The 17727-nt window shown below is 47.9% G+C and overlaps 1 protein-coding gene and 1 long non-coding RNA gene across 7 annotated transcripts in view; one reads left to right on the top strand and one right to left on the bottom strand.

The window, feature by feature from the left end:
• OSBPL3 (oxysterol binding protein like 3) overlaps positions 1-17522 on the bottom strand; it is a 160311-nt gene extending 142789 nt beyond the window's left edge. For all 6 annotated transcript variants that reach the window (XM_036010488.1, XM_028526160.2, XM_028526161.2 and 3 more), the window contains exon 1: positions 17186-17522. The gene's annotated coding sequence lies outside the window, so the exon portion shown is untranslated. The remainder of the gene's footprint in view (positions 1-17185) is intronic.
• Positions 14382-15911, top strand: LOC118497043. Its single transcript, XR_004899589.1, has 2 exons — positions 14382-14770; positions 14964-15911. It is a non-coding gene; the product is annotated as an uncharacterized LOC118497043 (long non-coding RNA).
• Positions 17523-17727: the final 205 nt, after the last annotated feature.

The raw sequence follows: 17727 nt of genomic DNA, 5'->3' as shown, positions 1-17727 counted from the left end.
CCGAATGGCAGAATTTGCCGGCATAAACTGGCAGAGAAGGCACAGGACCAGAAAGAAGCCCAGGGCACCGAGACCTGGACCTGCTCAGGCCCTGGCTTTGCAAACAACTGTGTGTGACCTCGAGTAGGCCATTTCACCTTCCCAGGTGCCAACTGCCTTAGTTTCACCATGTGACAGATTCATGTTTTCCGCTGTGGGTAGTGACTCAGGGAGTGGACGGTGAAATCAAGTCAGTGGATCGAGCCCAACCTTAAAAATATGATTCTGGGACTGAGACGGAAATTACACCAGGTGGGTCTGGAGCATCTTGTAGTGCCGGGAAGTGAGGATGCACTTCCAACACAGACAATGATGGGCTTGTGTCAAAGGGACACAGGAGTCAACTGAAAAAGCTCCTTCGAGTCAAAGCTGGAAGAATTGGAACACTGACATACATAAAGGGCTATTGTATTAATAAGCCAAACAAATATCCACAAACCCATACTGATATAAACACTGATTAACTGAATAAATAAATCAACGAATGGGGGAGGATAGACAAACCTACATGCTGAGCAAAATAACCCAGCAGATACTCCGCCCTTGAGACGGGACATAACTCCCCGCTCCTTCAGTGTGGGCTGCGCGCAGTGGGCTGGGGAAGGGGTAACTTCACAGCGCAGTAACCGGATGGACACTAGCTCGGCCCGGGGGCCAAGGTCAGCATCAGCACGGACACATCAAGTTGGCAGAGCGTACACCGAACACGATGTGATGAAAATGGCATTACCTCTGTGGCCTTCCCCCCCAAAACCCACAACCCCAGCCTAATCACGAGAGAAACATCAGACAAATGCCAACTGAGGGACATTCTACAAAATACCTGACCAGCATTCCTCACAATTGTCAGGCTCATCGCAAACAAGGAAAGCCTCGGAAACTGTGACAACCAAGAAGAGACGTGATGACTAAACATAACGTTGAACCCTGGATGGGATCCTGGAACAGGAAAGGGACATTAGGTAAAAACCAAGGAAATCTGGATAAGGTGTAGACTTGCACCAACAGTAATATATCAGTACTGGCTCCTTTAATTGTGACAGATGTACCTCATTACTGTAAGGTAGTAGTCATAGGGGGAATGATGGAGGGGACATATGGGAACTCTTGCCATTATCTTCACAACCTTTCTGGAGATCTAAAACTATTCTAGCCCTGGCTGGGTGGCTCAGTTGGTTAGAGCATCAACCCGTATGCTCAGCCAAAGGTTGAGGCTTCAATCCCCAGTCAGGACACATACCTAAGTTACGGGTTCCATTCCTGGTCCAGGTGCGTATGGGAGGCAACCAATGGATGCTTCTCGCGTCAGTGTTTCTGTCTCTCCCCACCCCCACTTCCTCTCTCTAAAAGTCAGTAAACACATCCTCAGGTGAGGATTAAAAAAATGATTAAAATTGTTCCAGAACGAAAGGCTGATTGAGTAGAAAGGGCAGTTTAAACAAACTAAGCCATTATTAGAGCACATGACCTTTAAGCTTTCCACTACCTTTAAAGACAAGGAACACAAAGGCTACCCTCAGGCCACAGTAAGAAAATGCAGATGCACGTCTCAGGCTCTGCCATTTGCCCCTGGGGTATATCACTTCCCCACTCAAGGTCCTCAGCTGGATTTTCCCCTCCCATACAACAAGGCTAGTTCCCATCCTGCCTACCTCACAAGCTTTTGCTTTGTTGTGAGAAGTATATTGAAGTGATTTACAAGTGTGGAAATGCTAGGCAAGATATGGAGGTTATGATAACCAGAATTCTCTAGTTCTTCCCTGAATCAGAGTGGACTCGGGGCTGGTGGAGGGAGGCTCAGAGTCTTTTGCCCACTGAGCTGGTGCTTGGATTCTCAGAGGGGTCCCTGGGCCAGCAGCATCTGCATCACCTGGGGACTTGTCGGAAACACAGAATCTCGGGCCTCACCACAGACCCACCAAATCAGCAGCTCTGGGGCGGGGCCCAGCAATCTGTGTTTTCACAAGGCCTGCAGGTGACACTACTGAAGTTTAGGCCACCAACTCAGAGAAAACCATCAGGGACCGCCACACGGGGAATCCCATTCGAAGGGGCCACACTCCTCCAGCTGGCTCCCTGCCCAGCCAGCAATCACGTGGCTCGCGCGCCCTCCAGAACCCCCTTCACATGTATCAATACTTGGCTAATTCTCACACGACTCCTCTGAGAGAGGAGGAGGGTATGGGAAAGTCCCTCACATGCCAAACCTCTGCATGAGTTCACTAGCCAGAGTAAGCCCCAAGAACATGGTTATTTTGCCCAAGTAATCTGTGCAGTTCTTAGCCACAAAGGAAAATCTCTCAGAACCACACATCACACATTTTACAAAGACCCAAACTCCAGCATCCTGTCCTTCTGGTCACCCAGCACTGGTCAGATAAAGGTGTCTTAATCCATGGGTCAGAAACGGCAGCTATCTTATATAAACAGCCACCTACACCCATGCACGTACCACATTAAAGTACGACCTGCAGATGCCAGAGAACAAAAGAGGCTTTCAGGTCCTTAATCAAGAAACAAATGATGCAGAACCCAGAGTAACAAACAAGCTGGAATGGTATTTTGGCCGGGGGTCAAAGACTAGAAAAACAGGAATTACAAGTCAGGAGTCTAAGCGGGTCGGCATGAAGAAGTCCAGACAGACCTTTTTCTGAACCATGTTTAGGCCACAGTTACTGTTATTTTCCTCATATGTGTCACTTCCTCCCATCTGACACCTCACTCTTGGTATTACTCCTAACAGCTCGCGTACAACAAACTTACAACAACAATAGTCTGGGGAAAGACTGCGTTGAAAAGCTAATTGGAGTGAAATTTTATACTGTTGGTACACATGTGTAGCTCCAATATCAGAGGACCGCTGATACACGCTCAGTGTCTCATGTATGTGTTGTAAAGAACAATATTTCTATAAATCATATATAAATCATACACAAAAAAAATTCACCTCCACTTTCCTGATTCCCTATTCGCTGTCTTCTGGAAAATAGAATGTCCAGCCCATAATTTATTGACAGATAAAATGAAAACAGATGAACAATACATGACCACAATAGGCAAATTCAGCTTGAGTCCAAAAAACAACTAAGATCGGGTGCCGGAAGTCGTGGATGGAAAGGAGCGAGGTACCCACTGCACCTGTGTGCCCCTTTGTGGACCTCCCGGCAGGTGGGCCTCAGCAGGGCGGACGGAGGGATCCACGTGGACCCCAGGCTTTTGCTACACCCTCAGGGACCTCCTGGCCGTGTCCCCCAGCCTAGGAACCCCAGCAGGGGCAGATGCTACCAGAGGATCCAATTCCCACCTTTCTTTCTCCCTCAGTGTGGGATGTGATATGTAAACTCAGGTTTGAAGTCAGAGAAAATTGTGATATTGCTGGTATTATAACTGAAAACAATGAAGCATGCTGGAAGATGATCACAGACCGTGTAATTGATACAAAATTAGAAATATTTGCTGTCTTGGAGTGCCTACAGTCTCCTACTACTTCTTTTAGCTTAATGAAGCTGATGTCATGTCTAGAACTGGCTTTGGGTGATTAATTCGATATTGACGACCGTTCAACACTCTGCAGTCCTTGACTGGATGAACATGCTGAAAGTTTCCATTGGTTCTCTGTGCAGACTCAGCCTGCACAACAACTTATGGGCCGGGTTCGCATCCCCTCATGGAGTATTTCCAAAGGAAACCTGAGAGTGTGGAGATTGAAGCTGGAATCAAAACGCTGAGTTCTCCTGGGCACAAAGCCTTGGTCTGTAAACTCTGTAATAAGTACACAAAGAAGTGTGGAAACCAAAGGCTACTTGTTGGAGAAAATATTCAATTGTTCTTGCTTCATGCAATTACCAGCCATCAGTAGAAATAGTCTGTCTGTGTGAGTAGTGATTTTTGAAGCTACAGGACCATAAATGTTAGAAATTTCTGAGCCAGCCTTTTTTTTTTTTTGCAATGGGTCCGTTGCCAGAACACAGGTATTGTAAAACCACTACTAAATCAAAGCCAGAATGGGAATGAAAAAGACACATATCAACATCATCATCACTGCGCATGTAGATGCTGGCAATTTACCACTACCGGCCATCTGATCTACGAACATGGTGGGATTTTAAAAAATAAATAAAAATGCAGAGAGAAATTTGATAAGGGCACTGCTCAGACAGGGAGGGGCTCCTTCAAGTATGCCTGGGTCTTGGATAATCTGAAAGCTGAACGTGACCGTGGTATCACCGCTGATAGCTCTCTGTTGAAATCTGGGAGCACCAGGTACTATGTGAGCATCACTGATGCCCCAGGACATGGGGAATTTATCAAAATCACTACTACAGGCACATCCCCACCTGACTGGGCTGCCCTGATTGCAGCCGCTGGTGCTGGTGAACTTGAAGCAGGTGTCTCCCACAGCTGGCAGACCCGGGAGTGTGCCCTCCTGGCTCACTCACAGGGCATGAAACAGCGGATGGTTGCTGTGAACAAAATAGATTCCACCGACCTGCTCTGCAGCCAGAGAGAGGATAGTTTAAAAAGTCAGCACCTGCATTAGGAAAATTGGCTACAACCCTGACACAGTGGCATCTGTGCCAATTTCTGGTTTGAGCGGCAACAACGTGCAGCTGCCAGTGCTAACATGCCCTGGTTCAAGGGGTGGAAAGTCACCAGTAAAGATGGCAGTGCCAGCGGAAGCACTGCTTGAGGCTCGGGGTTGCATCCTGCTGCCAACGCATCCACCGACGATCCCCTGCGCTGCCCCTCCGGGATGTCTGCAAACGGTGGCACTGGTAGTATCCCTGAATGCGGACTGGTGTTCTCAACCCCAGCAGGCGTGGGGGTCACCTTCACTCCAGTCAATGTTACAACTGAAGTAAAAAGTCTATGGAAACGCACCAGGAAGCTTTGAGTGAACCCCTCCCTGGGGAAAATGTGGGCTTCAATGTCAAGATGTGTCTTTCAAAAATGTTCGCTGAGGCCACGTGGCTGGCAGCAGCAAAGATGACCCCCCAGTGGAAGCAGCTGGCTCCACGGCTCGGCTGATTATCCTGAACCACCCAGGCCACATCGGGCCGGCTATGCACCTGTGCTGGGCTGCCACGCAGCTCACGTTGCTGGCTGGTTTGCCGAGATGCAGGAGACGATGGATGGTTGTTCTGGGGAAAAGCTCCTAGATGGCCTGGAGTTTTTTAACTCGGGTGATGCCGCCGTAGTTCCCAGCAGGTCGGTCGAGAGCTGCTCTGACTATCGTCCTAGGGTCCATTCGCTGTTTGTGACACGGGACAGAGAGTTGCTGTGGGTGTCCTCGGAGCCCTGGAGCTGCTGCAGCTGGCACAGGGGCCAAGTCTGCCCAGAACGCCGGGAAGGCTAACTGAAGATCACTTCCAATACCTGCCACCCTAGCCTTACGACGCGGTGACGGAAGAACTGTCTCAGAGCTCTCTGTGTCAGTTGGCTGTTTGATAGGAAAAGACTGGTTAATGATTACAGTGCACTGTAAACCCTTCAGAAGGAACATGTTTTGTACACCATTTGTTTTGAGGGCTTTTTTTTCCCCATGTGTGGCAGGTTTTGTTATTAGTTTTTAAAATCGGGACTTTGTCATGGAAACCACTTGACCAAACATCTGTCAGAGAAAACGAGACTCATTACAACAAAGTTCCACGGGAGAGGAAAACAACACGAAGTAAGAGAGGGCTGGCACGGGCCGTCACGGTTCCTGTTTGCAGACGGAGCACCCGTGCTCGCGGGCCCTCGACGGGCCGTATCTCAGAGTGCCATGGCGATGCTTCCCGTCTCCTGCCAGACCTCGCCTCGGACAATGAATGCTGAGTAAATGCTCAAGAGCACAAACTGATTAAAGCATATTTCCTGGCTCAAATACATTCTGTGGCTCTCCAATTGCCAGAGAACGGGGCAGCCACTCACCACCGGCAAACTCCCATGCACCTCTGCCTACATCTAATAGTTCACTGTCAGCCTTTGCTCATCATTCCCCTCTTCCCTGAAGTGTCTTCACCTTTGATATCTTACATTTCAAGGTCATGCCCTATGAACATCCCTCCAGGAGCTCTTTTCTAGTTTGTTTGTTTTGGGGGGGGGGGGGGAATTGTCCTCCTCTATTCACTAGCCGTCATGGAAATAATACCCACCCCGGAGAGCAGTTCTGAGAATTAAGTCAGGTGATGTTCTTTCAAAAAGTACTGAGAATAGTGCCTTGCTTTTTGTAGGCCATCCGTAAAAGGAAGCTGCTATTAATGTTGTATCATTATACCATCCTCCTACCTCTGTGACTAATTACCCTTTCCCTACCTACCTCTTGGCTGGCGTTCGCCACGATCCCACATGCATTCCCCTCTCTCTCCTGGGACCAGCCCAAAAGGGGTATAGACTTGGGCCTCCCTTGGAAACCTGCACTCCCATAACTTCAGCTACACTGCTGGCTCTCAGAAGTGACCCCCAGCTTTGCCCTCTTCTGAGTTACCTACAGGTCATTTCCACTCATCGCACCCATCCCCTTGAAGCTCCGTGTGTTCAAAACCCAAACCGTTCTTTTTCCCTAAGATCTATTCATCTGTTTTCAATGGCATCTTAAATAACACAGTCACGTAGGCCTACAACTCTAGAGCCACAGTTTTTGTTTGTTTTCTAGTATATTTGATGCCAAATAAGTAACATATTTACTTGGGACACAATTCAGAAGGTGCAGTTTGAATCTCACATCTGTACCTTTGCCACCATTCTCCTTTCCCTGGGGAATCTGATGTCACCAATCTCTTGTGTATCCTTCAGAGACAGTTTATATTTAGGACACACAGTGGTTACTAGTAAATGTTTATCTACCAGCTCTCTGGAAAAAACGACGTCCTGGTTTGTTGCTTCTGCTGGTTTCCATGATACAAATACTTCCAGCATGGCCAGTTTGCAAACTATGACCCGAAGTCACTGACCCACTTTGTTTTTGACCTGATTGTACCAGCACCGTTTATTATCTCCCATAGAATCACCTCTACCTTCTCCCTCAACCCCATCCCCCACCCCCTAGTTCCCAGAGGCTCTCATTCTAACTTCCCAATGTTTCTGTGTTGTCTTTTCTTTCTTCTCCCCTTGTGAGCACCCCAGTTCCAGTCTCCCTTCGCTAGAGTACTTTCTCTAGGGGAGCTCCCACCCCGCACCTCCTTGTTCACTGTCTGCAGCATAAAGTCCAAACCCCGACTATGGGGTTCAAGATCCGCTGCGGCTGGGCCCCAGCCTACCTCTCCATTCTCCGCTCCTGTCACTTTTCTCATCTGAAAGAGTCCTTCTCCATAAAGTGAAGGGTTCGTCATTCCTTACAGTGCTGTGCGTCAGCTCACCCCGCACCCTGTGCCTGCCGAGTCCTTTCTGCCTCGCCTTCTATTCTACTCCCTTCCTTCGTCCCAATCGTACGGGGCCTTCCAGGCTTGGTACAAATGTCCGCTTCTCAGCAAATGCGTCTCTGATGGCTCCTGCTCTGCTCCTACGGAGTCACGGAGGTGGAGGCACTGCTGGGATTGGATCCACATCCCGGGCTCCGAGTCCCGTGCTTTCCACCACACTGAAGGCCTGGCCACAGAGGCAGAATGTCCTGCCTCCACCCCACTCCGCCCCTTCTTCCCTTGTGATGATGGGTGAACTACTTAAGCCTCTCTAGGCCTTTGATGGTCAGGGGTCCTTTGAGTAGAAGCCACAGAAACCAATCTGGTAAGTGAAACCACAGAAAATGTATTGGGAAACTATCAGTTTAAAGAACTGGGGGGAGGCTGGAGAAGCAAGCAGTTGCACAGGGTCAGGGCACCGGAAGCCAGACCATGACAATGTGGTCAGAACAGAAATGGTCTGGTCAGGACGTGCACCTTAGGCAGCAGAACCTCCATGACCCTCGGCCTTGGACCCAGACTCCAGCAAGAGGCTCCCGGGGCCACGCTTAGCTGAGGAGAATGGGGCCCTCGTTCCGGCCCCAGGAGACCATATCCAAAGGCCCAGGAGTGATTTCTCACGTGGAAATCCGAACGGGTAAATGGATGTGGGACAGCCAATGAGCAAATGACTGTCATTGTTCCCCAGCCACCTCTACAGACGGGATGGGTCCCCATTCCCTAACGCCTCCAACAAGCTCCAAGGGACACATCAGTTCACTCCACATCCACTAAACGCTTGCTGGAAGTGGCTCTGAACCTGTGAGAAAAACCCAGGAGGATCTTCCCTATATTCTCTGGGGCCTTCCAACACCCCCAACTCACTTCATCGCGGCTCCTAGACAGCCGAGCTGCACCAGAGTCGGAGCCAGCGAGTTACTTTAAGCTCCTTCCGTGGCTCTACTGGAGAACAAATTGTTAGATCCCATGCAGTTTTAGTTACAAAGGTACTAGAAATGCAACTTCGGATTTAACTTCCCGTGGCAAATAAACAAAGCTATGTGCAGCATCGCAGCAGCTGAAAACCTGGAAGAGGAGTTACACGCCTCCTCGAGCTTACTCACTTCCGCCTGACCCCCACGGTCAGCAGAGGGGAACAGAGAGCGCAGGACTCCCCAGGTCTGGCTCCGCTGAGGATGCCCCGGCCACATCCCCCTCCCTCCCCCGCTTCAGACCATCCATGGCCTGAATCGTGACCTGCAGAAAAATGGAACTTCACCCTCCAGGGTCCCAATTAAAATGCAGACTCATTCCCTCTGAGCCACAAATCCCCATTATAATTAACGAAGTCTCTGTCACTGTTTAACGTCTGTGTCTCCTCCTGTACGTACATTCCTTGAAGGGAGGTTCCACAGTCACTCAATTCACCTCCGTGTGCCCTGTACCCATCATAGTGCCCGGCACGTACAATAAATACTTATTTAATGTGTGAACAAAAGTCCTACTGTGTGCTTTCAGACTAGGAAGGCATTTCCTTCAAGTTTAATAATGTTTGTGAGATTAGAAAGATATTATTTAGCTTGTGCTTCTAACCATTTCAGATTACTGCCCGCCACAAATAATTTGGGGAAGAATATTTGTTTTCTAAGATTCAAACTGTAACTTTAAATTCCTTGTATTGCATTTGATATCAAGACCGAAAACAAGCACGGGAATCTTTAATAATAGTACATTTGAATACATAAGTGGAGGAATGTTATACTGAGAAAAGTGACCCACAGAATATCGAAAAAACAAACAGGTGTTACTATTTTCTCCATGGAGAGTAATCAAATAATAAACTTTATTTTGTTTTATAGTGACAGTCACAGATCCTCTGATGACCTCTTGGCTGGGCTGCTAGCTGCCATTGAATTGGTTTCTACTTTACATTCAAGTGATTTTTCCATCCAGGCCCACTCCGTTATGTCAGAAAGCACAGGTGAGAAAGAGTGTCCTCTGGGCTCATCTGTCTCAGAGCACTGGGTTCATCGCCTCGGCTACTGTTTTGTGAGTTGACACAGACATCCACACAGAGACGGGACATTCGTCTAAAGAAACGTCACAGGAAAGCAATGTGCTTCTCAGCTCAGAATCCACCCATTATTGTTATTATTGTTTAAGAGATATGTACATTCCACTTACATCCCAGCAGTTACGGGGAGTCTAGAAACAACTGTTGTCTGGCTCCCAAACAAACAGACGAAAGAATCAGGAGAATAACTAAAGGAGAAATTCTACTTCCTCGTGCTGCTTTTCCATTTTTTTTAAGATTTTATTTATTTATTTTTAGAGAAGGAAGGGAGGGAGATAGAGAGAGAGAGAGAGAGAGAGAGGGAGAGAAACATCACTGTGTGGTTGCTGGGTGTCAGGGCCTGCAACCCAGGCATGTACCCTGACTGGGAATCAAACCTGCGACACTGTTCACAATCCGAGCTCAATCCACTGAGCTACACCAGCCAGGGCTTGCTTTTCCATTTATTATAGAAGAATCTTTAACTTTTCACGTAGATGAAGTCCAGGAATGACACTGGAAGACTACAGCCTGCCTGCTAAAAGCTTCTACAAAGAATCATTTTTGAGGTCATTAGTACTTCCCAGTCTCTCCATATAAGAGTAATCATTTACAGAAAACATTTTACTCCAGATTTTTTTGAAAATTCAGATGTCTTAGACATTTTTAACTCATTACAAACAATTCCAGACACATACAGAAGTGTCGAGCAGCACCGTCCAGCGGAATTGTCATAGGGTCTACATATGTAATTTGAGTTTTTTAAAGTAGCCAGTTAAAAAGGGTAAAAGGAAACAGGTGAAATGAATTTTAGTTGTATATTATGATATATCCAAAATATTATCATTTCAACATATACACAAAAAATTGAGATAATTTTACATTCTTTTTTGTACAAAACCCAGTGTGTATTTTACAGCCACAGTAACTCTCAATAAGGATTAGCCACAGTATGAGTGCTCAGTAGCCACGTGTGGCCCATGGCACCCCAGTGCGCAGCAGACACCGTGGGAAATGGCACTAAAAATCCCATGAACTCTTCACCTAGCTCTAGTAATCATTAATTAACCAGCAGCCTTGCTACCGCTGTACTCCTTCTGATCCCCGGGTTATTTTGAGGCAGATACTAGAAGTCACAGCATTTCATCCATGTTCAAATTTCCTTATCTCACAATTTTTTAAACAGTTATTTTGTTCAAATCAGAATCTAAACAATCAACTAGAAGGATCTCTTTTTAATGACTTTTTTTATGACACCCACGTAATGGGAGTTACACTTTCAGTTAAATGCTTTATTTGCTCAGATGCTCATTAAACATCTATCTGGTGCCAGGCACTTTTCCAGCACCAAGACACAACAAAGAACAAGACTCAAAAAAAAACTTCCTGTTTGGCTGCCAAGTGCACATTAGGACTGTCTGCGGAAGCTTTAAAAAATACCAGTTCTACCCTTAGCCAGGTAGCTCAGTTGGTTAGAGCATCATTCCCATACACCAAGGTTACAGTTCAGTCCTGGGTCAGTCAGGGCACACACAAGAATCAACCCATGACTGCATCAGTAAGTGGAGCAACAAACTGATCTCTCTCTCTCTCTCTCTCTCCCCCCCTCCTCTGCTCCTCCCTCCCTCCCTATCTCCCTTCCTTCCTCCCTCTTCCTCTCCCTCTCTTCCTCCCTCTCTCACTTTAAATTTTTTTTTAAAGGAGGGAGAGAGAGAGAGAGAGAGAAAGAGAGATATCAATGTGCAGTTGCTGGGGGCTATGGCCTGCAACCCAGGCACGTGCCCTGACTGGGAATCGAACCTGCGATGTTTTGGTTCGCAGCCCGAGCTCAATCCACTGAGCTACGCCAGCCAGGGCTAAAAATTTTAAAAAAAAATAAACTACTAGTTCCATCAACTGGCAAATAAATAAAACGTGACATATACATACAATGCAGTTTTATTTATTAGGCAATAAAAAGGAATGAAGTACTGATTCATGCTACATTAATTTAGATTAAGGAAGAATCTTAAACACAACATGCTAAATGCAAGACCACATACTACATTACTCCACTGACATGAAATGTACAGAATAGGCAAATCCATTCATATTTGAAGTAGATTAATAGTTAAGGAGTGGAGGAGACTGCTAACTAGTGCAGATTTCTTTCAGAAGTGATGAAACTCACTTCTAAAATCAATTTCTAAATGTTCTAAAATTAATTATGGTGATGGTTGCATAGCTGTGAATATACTAAAAGTATACTTTAAGTGGGTGAATTGTATGAAACGTGAAGTATACCTCAATGAAACTGTTATTAAAATAGAAATAAGTGGATAAAATCAGTTCCATTCACACAGTGGAGTACTCTCCAGCTACAATATACACTGAGAAAACGCCTTTAAAAGAGAAAACGATGTCAGTGACCAGCCCTCCTTACCACAAGCTGCTGACCTGATCCAGAAACTGTGGGAGCGGGGCCTTGGCAGGGAATGCTTGTAAAAGATCCGTAAGTGAGCCCTGGCCAGGAGGCCCAGTTGGTTTGAGGACAGTCCCATACATCAAAGGGTTGCGGGTTTGACCCCCAGTCAGGGCACATACCTAGGTTGTGGGTTCAGTCCCTTGGTCTGGGCACAAACAGGAGGCAAATGATTCAATATATCTCTCACACATCAATGTTTTTCTCCCTCTCTCTTTCCCTTCCTCTTTGAAATCAACAAGCCTGCCCTGGAGTGAAGATTTTTAAGATCCCTAAGTGATTCTAACGTGAGCCAGATGAGAGTCAGTGGTTCCAGGAAAGATTCAGTCAAGTGACCTACAATTGTAACTAGGTATGATAGCCACTCCCTGTAACATGGATGGCCACAGGGTGCCATGAGTATTCTCCACCTTCAACCTGGAGTCTGCGGAGGAGGGCTTCCTACAAGGGACATCCATGCCGAAATGTGCTGAGTGAGTGGGAATTAGCCAGGTGAATACGGGGGAAGAGGATAATGTTACAAGGAGAACAAAAGATACGCAAACGCTGGGAGGGCAGAGCACCTTCCAGGTGGCCTGGGAGCAGGGCAGCAAGCAGCATGCTGACCTTAGTACACACGCTGAGCAATGAGCTAAGAGAAGAGCTTATTCCTAGGGAATCTGGTAAATCAGGTATAAAATGTAAAATAGTCATCGATCAGTAAAATATCAACAAACATTTATTTTCAATTCCATAAGTTTTAATATTTGTAATAACATTACCATGTGTATGAAAACAATAGTGCATGTAAGACGCAAGATATTTACTCTACAGTGTTTGCTTTATGTGGGGGTTGGAGATCTCCGTGCAATGTCTCCAAGGTGAAAACAACCACAAAAGGTGGTTTCCATGGACTTGAATAACTAGGATTTTTATTGCTTCATCATAAATTGCTGAAGGCACTACCGTACTGTGGATCAAAAAGAAGGAAACACAATGCCACGTTCTAGTTACTTTTTCACAGAATATTCTAAGAGAATATAACCAAATACAGTTGTTTTATAGTCTCTTTTTTAATTGAGCACCTATTTAGTACAGATAGAATACCAGGTTTAATAATGTGAGGGACAGAAACAGGAGGGATGCATATTGGCCCTGCCTTCAAGGCACTGACATTCTAGAAAGGAAGGCAGTTCATTTGCATAAGTGACTAAGCCAGGAGGCACTCCCGTGGGGGGATGGGGGTTAGGAAAGGAATAAAGTGCTGAAGGAAGGAAAGAATCCAACACACTCACTAGTCAGAAACTGAACTGGGGACTCACTTTAAAAATAAAATGCTGTAGGAGATGGAGTTCAGAGAGATTATTCTGGTGAAAGTAGCTTATGAAAGTTCACCCTTGAAAGGCATGGGCTTTCACCAAGAGACACATGAACGAGCTTTCTAGGCAACAGGAGCGCATGAGCAAAAGGTAAAATGTTCTGTTGCTGCACCAAGTTCAGGCTGCCAGTGCACAGGGTGGGGTGATGACGGGGCGAAGGCGACTGGGAGTCCAGGCTGCCAGATCAGGCCTTTTGGCTAAGCAGTCTACACTTAAGTGAAGAGAGAGAAAGCACCTGGGGTTTGGGTCTCTGTTGCACCTTGGATTTGTGTGAAGCTGTTGCAAACTTAGCTTTTCCTAGCCTTGTCTGGAGACGGGGGGTACAAATGACAGTGCCAGTTCGGGTGTTGTTGTTCTTGACGAGTAAATGTAATAATTCACAGGCAGCACTTAGCACCGTCCCTGGAATAAAAAGTTCATAAGCTGCTGCTGCTGTTATTATTACCATTATTCACTACATAAGCTTCTCATGAATGTTTAAAGACTTCACTGGGCTGTGATAGGAAGAGACTGAGGGAGGAAAATCCACCTGTGAGCAACGTTAGGCCAGAGCACAGAAGCCTCCAAGACCCTGAGCTAAGATGGTACGGGGGCAGCCGAGGGCATGGGTATGAGAGACCATGAGGAGGACAGAGACAAGAGTTGGGGTGAGCATAAACCTGGTATGAACAGAAGTCAATCCTTCTAGGATTTGGAAGTTAAGAAGGTTTCCAGAGGAGAGGGCTAAAAACCTGGTGAGTAAGACTTACACAGGATAGGAATTCACAGCTGCTTTAAGCAGCTCTCCATTATTCACGGAAGGCGTTTTCAACCTAACAGCTTCCATCTCCCTTCGTGCCCCATACTCCCGTCACTTCTGTGGGCATTCTAGGTGGGAGCATTCTCCTGCCCTCCTGGGGCTACTGAAATGGAATTAACAATGAGGAAAATATAGTACCAGCCCTGGCTGATATAGCTCAGTGGATTGAGTGTGGGCCTGCACACCAAAGCATCACCAGTTCGATTCCCAGTCAGCGCACATGCTTGGGTTGCAGGCCATATCCCCAGTATGGGGTGTGCTAGAGGCAACCACACATGTTTCACTCCCTCTCTCTCACCCTTCCCCTCTCTCTAAAAATAAGTAAATAAGTAAATAAAAATATAGTACTGCTGAGAGGCATGTTATAAATAAAACTGGATCATCCAGACCCTCACACAGGGAAAAACATTATACTACCCCCCTAAAACTAGAATGGAAGTAGAAGAAAAAGAGTCCCTAATTCCTTCCCATCCCCTATTTTGCAGCTAGCCCTTTAGGAAGTAACCACCACACTCTTATGTAACTTCTTGCCCTCAGTTTCACTACAAGAGTATAAAGAGTTGAAACTTAGTTACTTTACTAAAAGATTGCTGCAGGAGCTTTTGGGATTCACAGTGGTCTCTAAACTCTTCATTCCACATATGGGACCACAGGAACCAGCTGGATGTTCCTGGCACTTTCATTAAGAGGCACAAAGCAGTCCTGGCTGGCGTAGCTCAGTGGATTGAGCACGGGCTGCGAACCAAAGTGTCGCAGGTTCGATTCCCAGTCAGGGTACATGCCTGGGTTGCAGGCCATGACCCCAGCAACCGTACATTGATGTTTCTATCTCTCTCCCTTCCCTCTCTAAAAAAAAAATAAATAAAATCTTAAAAAAAAAAGGTGCACAAAGCATTCCTGTGTTCAGATTTCACTTATCAGAGCAGGCAAAACCCACAGGGTTTCTGTTTAGATTTAGGTGAAAGTAAATTTAAATTTAGGTGAAAGGAGAATTTCCTTTCCTCCTACATTACAGTCCCTCAACTAGCAGGCCCACAAACCATACACTCAACCACAAAAATCAATGGCAGCAAGAGCCTCAATAATTTAGAAAGTAATACAACAGAGACTTGATACTGGCAGCACAGAGTTTATAGCCCAAATTCTGTTAGTTTAATATGTTGTATCAATTGGACTCTACAATAATGAAGTAACCTTTAATTAAGTAGTGGGAGCAGGACACATTTCTTTGCAGTGGAAGGAGCTAAATATTTGCAGTCAGAAGGGCTATTCACAAAATCTAGCCCAGCAATGGACTGTCCACCCGGCAAGTCCCTGAGGCTAGGCCGCAGTTTCTTCATCTGCAAAACGGAGGTGACCTCACAACACTGGTGAAGATTAAATCAGATAATATGGGCTTATGGCAGCCTCGTAGTATCTGGCCTATTAACTATTAACTATTATTGAAACTATATCTGAATGAGAAAACCACAAATCTTCCTTTGGCGAAGCAATAGCTTCTGTTACAAATAAAGCTCAATATCTATGGGCTGTAATGGTGGAAAACACATTTCAGTTTCTTGGGAGAGGCCCAGAACAACAGAAGAGAAAATGAGCTGGAATTCCAGTTCTGCCAGGATCATCCTGGGAAAGCTGGTTAACCTGGTGGAGCCCCAACTTCCCCCCTGGTTAGAACTATCTAGCTAGCAAGACCACTGTCATGTTGAATGAGGTAATCTATACAAAGTTCCCAATACACAGCTGGTCCTTAGTAGGCACTCAATCAAGAGGAGTTATTGGTATTTAATTTTCTCCGATAGAAAAAAAAAATTACACATGAAAATCACCAGTCCTCATATTTGAAAGAGGATTTCATCATTCAGTAAGTATGTCTTGCACACCTACTGTGTGTGTCCAGCACGGCTGCTGACACTGAAGACAGTGATGAACAAGACTGATAAGATCGCTGCTTTCCTGGAACTTCCATTCTGCGGGCGGAAAGCAGCTGGTAAAGGGCCCGAGGAGAGAATTTCAGAGAGCGTTGAGCGCTGCCAGGAATGTGGAACAAGGTGGTGTGCTAGCAACTTGGAGGAGGGGCTTGAGCCTCAGTGCATTTCAGCCCAGGCCTGCTTGGCTGGTCTCCTTGGGCCAGAAGGGGGACCTCACCTTGTATGGTCACGCTTGGGGGTAGAGGGCCCATGATCAGAAGTCAAATCTACACTTTCACCTGTCTGTGGAAGGATCTCCTTCGCGTCTGAAGCTTAAAATACTTCTAAACGCCCCATTCCGCAGTCAAACCCTGAGGGTCAGTGCAACACCTGGGGGACCTTATGTACCTCCACGCAGTTCCCAGACACATCTAACGCGACAACTTCACAGTCCCCTCAGCTCAGAGTCCAGACTCGGGAGACTGGTAATTTGTGAGAGGGAGGAGGGAGCGTACAAGTGTGCGCAAGGTTGGCAAGTTTCATTACCGAAACAAGGCGCCGCGTCCAGGGTTAAGAAGTATCTGCACTATCTAAGACAATAACCAGGGCGCTAGGAAGCCCCGAGGGGCGAGAGCCCTCAGACCCCAGCCTGGGCACCGTTAGGTGGAGCAGGCCTGGCGAACGAGGCGAGCGAGTCAGCCGGTGCCTGCAAAGCCAGCGTCACCCGGGTCCCCCAGCCGCGCCCCATCCCGCGGATGTGGTAAAGCTTCGCGCTCAGTCCAATTAAACGGGTTTCCTGTGACCTCCCGCCCCGCGGCCGGCGCTCCTCCCCACAACCCAGGACAGCCCCTCTGCAAAGCATCCTCTGGCGCGCCGGCGACCCAGGCCCCCCAGAGCTCCACGCCTTCATGCCTGTCAATCCCAGCCAAACCATCCCTCCAAGGACAGAGCTCTGGGGTGGGCAGCACTCGAACCCTACGTCCAAAGAGACTGGCACGGGCGCCGAGGACGGTCTCCTTGGCTCGGGGCTGCCCCTCCGGCGGGTAGGTTCTTCTCGGTGGCAGGAGGCTGACTCGGGCTGACCCGGGGTCCTGCCGAGACTGGTCGCCCCCACTCCGAAATCGCAGCCCTAGCCAGCCCACGCCGCCGCTGCCGCCGGGCCCCTACCACACCCCGGCACCGATCTGGCAGGCGTCCCGGCGCTTACCTGCTCGCTCTGCAACCGGGAACGCCGCCTACTTCCCCGGTGGGTGCCGGGCTCCGAGGTTCGTCCACAGACCCGGGAGTAGGCAAACCCGGTTTCTTCCGTCCCCCGGCAACGTGTGTTTGACAGTTCCCCCACCAGCTGCAGGAGACCGGGGCGGGGACGGCCACTCGAGGGCCCACAGAGAGGTTGGAGCCCGCTCCGCTCCGCAAACTGATTGTCGTGCGCTGCAGTCCCTTGGCCCGGCAGGGCTCGCGGGCTCCCGGGCGCTGCGATAGCGCCACCGCTTCCCGGGACTTTGCCCAGAACTTCTCCGCGCTCCTCGCCCAGCGATTAGCAGGAGCGAATAAACTAGGAGGAGGCGCCTGAGCCCACCCTGGGGGCGGGGCCATGCACGGAGGGCGGGGGAAGACGAGAGGGGCCGCAGAGTGACCCATGCGCCCACCAATCAGGAGTCGGCTCCGGGGAAGGGGGTGGGGTGAGACGCCTGGAAAAAGCGTGTGGATTCCATGACGCAGTCAAGGGAGTTGGGGCGCTGGGTTCCC

Source organism: Phyllostomus discolor, chromosome 10, assembly GCF_004126475.2.
Source record: "Phyllostomus discolor isolate MPI-MPIP mPhyDis1 chromosome 10, mPhyDis1.pri.v3, whole genome shotgun sequence".
In the NCBI taxonomy this organism is placed as follows: Eukaryota; Metazoa; Chordata; class Mammalia; order Chiroptera; family Phyllostomidae; genus Phyllostomus; species Phyllostomus discolor.
The sequence above is the reverse complement of the archived record's forward strand: the minus strand, read 5'-3'. Positions and strand labels throughout refer to the sequence as shown.